This window comes from Azolla caroliniana, unplaced genomic scaffold, assembly GCF_043228905.1.
Source record: "Azolla caroliniana isolate FFs.n. ecotype wild unplaced genomic scaffold, voAzoCaro1.0.p SCAF_16, whole genome shotgun sequence".
NCBI classification, from domain to species: domain Eukaryota; kingdom Viridiplantae; phylum Streptophyta; class Polypodiopsida; order Salviniales; family Salviniaceae; genus Azolla; species Azolla caroliniana.
The window spans coordinates 3,071,260-3,074,259 of NW_028230451.1; the positions used below are offsets into that span (position 1 = coordinate 3,071,260).

At 34.3% G+C, this 3,000-nt stretch overlaps 1 pseudogene across 1 annotated transcript; it reads right to left on the reverse strand.

The window, feature by feature from the left end:
* Positions 1 to 424: 424 nt before the first annotated feature.
* LOC147853594 (pentatricopeptide repeat-containing protein At4g35850, mitochondrial-like) lies at positions 425 to 2,473 on the reverse strand (annotated as a pseudogene). Its single transcript, XR_015531191.1, has 6 exons — positions 2,292 to 2,473; positions 2,031 to 2,193; positions 1,806 to 1,871; positions 1,107 to 1,204; positions 914 to 1,031; positions 425 to 828 (listed from the first exon to the last, which is right to left on the reverse strand). The product of XR_015531191.1 is annotated as a pentatricopeptide repeat-containing protein At4g35850, mitochondrial-like (transcript).
* Positions 2,474 to 3,000: the final 527 nt, after the last annotated feature.

Genomic DNA, 3,000 nt, shown 5'->3' on the forward strand with positions numbered 1-3,000 from the left:
AAGAGCCTAGAAGTGATGTAGCAAGTTAACAATCTTGGGAGTGCCTTTTCTAGGATACATTTCTAGGTTCAACTTAGATTCCACAACCAATACCTATGTAACCAGAAGAAATTGCACTTACATAGTTTTAAAAAACTATAAGAAATAATAAATGTATATGATGTATTCCATACCTTAGGATTTGAGCAACACAAAAAAGATCTGGCTGAAAGCTATCTTCTTTCAGCATTTGTACAACACTCCTCAGGGCCTGCATACAAACAGTCAACATATCATCAAGTATCTAGTACAGAACTATCATCCATTTCCATATGCATCTACACAAATTTCTAAACTGTGATGGAAAATTTTATATTAAATATCAATATGTGCAAAAATACCATTTTTGATTATGCGCACAAAGTTGACAAGCTAGGCTCCCCATGGGCCATATCTTGATCTATGATGTCATTAATCTCTTTCAGAACAAAACAAAAGATATATGCGTTCATCCAAATGGAGGTACTACATGATTGCATTTTTTATGAAAATTGTCTTGATCCATTAACTCGATTTTGTCAATTTCAATGATTCCAAACCATGGTGGACGATGATTAAAAGTCACAATAGATATCAACATACACTTACAGAAGTATTTTTGAGGTCTGCACATGCATGATATACCGTCAAGCGCCGATCAACAATATTTGCACGGCTGGGTACAAAATCAATGTTGGGCAAACCATAAATATACTCGTCAGTCTCATCAATTATATCCCCTCCATCTCGTCCACCTCCAAACATGTCTAGACCAGACCAGCTTCTTGCCTGCCTTAGTATATCAAGGATCTTTGAAGGATAAAAACTATGTGAGAAGTCAGATACAGTGAGCCTCATCAATAGGAACAGCAACTCAACACGCTTAGTATCTAACCTTATCAAATGTGTCTTTTTTCTTCACTTGTTGATTTTTCTCTGTTGCTATGAGTGCAGCATAGCAATACTTGTTTAGCGCAAGTCCAAATTCTATAATCCTTTGCACAACTCTTGCCCTGAAAACTTAGGAACAATTGTTCTTTATGCATATGTAATGGTAGTTATTCCTGAACAAACTTCTATATACTCACACTTCTTTTGGCAAACATACTGCCCTACATGCTCCTAGAAGTGTTGTTAATGTTTTCAATTTTGGACGCAAGCCAAAATGCAACATCTCCTCTACAACCTTAGCAGACAAAGATAATAAAGTTGCTTTTTATTCTGAATAAATAAAAGGTTGAGGTGAGCCCATGCCACATACACACACTCTACAAATAAAGCCATGAAACTCAACTCTTCTCGCAATTTGAGCAAAAATCGTACATTATTGCAAAATATTTAACGAGAACATCCAGGATCTATCATAGATGGAGTAAACATCTTGGTCAAAACATTCCCATTGATGTAGAATATTTAAGTCAATCAACTTACCTTCCATGTTAAGCTTTAAATACTATTCAAAAATGGAAAATGCTTAACAAGAATTTCCTGGATCTATCATAGATGTAAAGACTCACATCTTGGCCAAATTAATGACCCACTACTCAGATATGTACTAGCAAATTTCCTTGGGAATTGGACTTTAATGACCCGATATATCTGGAATGATTTATTTCTCATTACATTGGATGCATTCGTATAAGTTTCCTGGACATAACTCTCTTTCGTTCTGCCAGATGCAAAATGAAATTCCAAATGAGATGTCAGTATCTGGGAATGAAAAGACTCAATAAAATTAAGTTTACAGCGTAATGGCAATGAACAGCTACACCATGTAAAGGATGAACCTAAAAAGCACGGCGTTGTTGGCAGCATCTACCACATGTTGCAATCAAGCAATTGAATGTCAAATCCTAAAAAAACATTTACATTTTATATTCATTGTACAAACCTCATCCTCAATTATTCTACTACGTCTAAAATTTTATAAAAGTTTGATTCTGAAACCAACTCCATAAAATCTCGTCTATTACCAAATGCCCATTAAAACCATTATGAATCCATAAACTTACATCAGGGATATAGCCCATGCATTTCATCTCATTGTAAAAGTAAAAGGCGTCCTGTAGACGGCCACCTTTCATACATCCAACAAAGAGTGGTGCAAATGTATCTGAAATTGGTTGAATGCCATCAAGGATCATGTTGTCATAAACATCACGCAACAAAAATGGCCTACAAAAGCATGTGATTATGTATCATGTGAGACAGATACATTTGATGGATCACTGCTATCACAAAAGCCATGAAGAAGAATCAACGGTCAGAAATACCTGTTGAAATTATTTAGATTGTACAAAACATCGACATATTGATTTACATCTCTTGCATAATTTCTTCTTTCATAATCAGCTAAAACTACAGACGAATAAAATTGCACTCTTCCTACGCTTCCAGTACACTGATATAGATTCGTACCACCTACTAAACATTCACAAGTATAAGCATCTACCATTTGGAATTCCAAAATGAGCAATTAATATGATATAAGTATCAGATTTCACCACTTCAAACATGTTGCAAAACAGCATAAACCAGCATAGCATGCCTCTTAATAAGTAGGAGAATTCTTTAATTCATTTGACAACCCATCTTACACTAATTCTATATCAAGGAGCTCTGATAATGATATAAATATGGTTGTTCAAACAACCATACATAGTACTGTATATGAACATGGATGTTAGACAACCCATGAGTTGTGTTGTAGATTTATGCAGATTAAAATTGAAAATGTTTTAAGTATAAGAGGTAACATTGTAATCCTTAGTGCCATCATCTATGAATTTAATGCTCATTAACATCCTTATATTCACAACTCAAGAAATGTAGACAATATTAATAAATAGTTTTGATAAATCCACAACTCCTAAAATGTAGACGATATTGATAAACTGTTAAACTTTGACGTGAACATTAATATATCAATTTGAACATATCACATATTAGTTATTAGGGTATCCAGTGTCACGGACACACCAA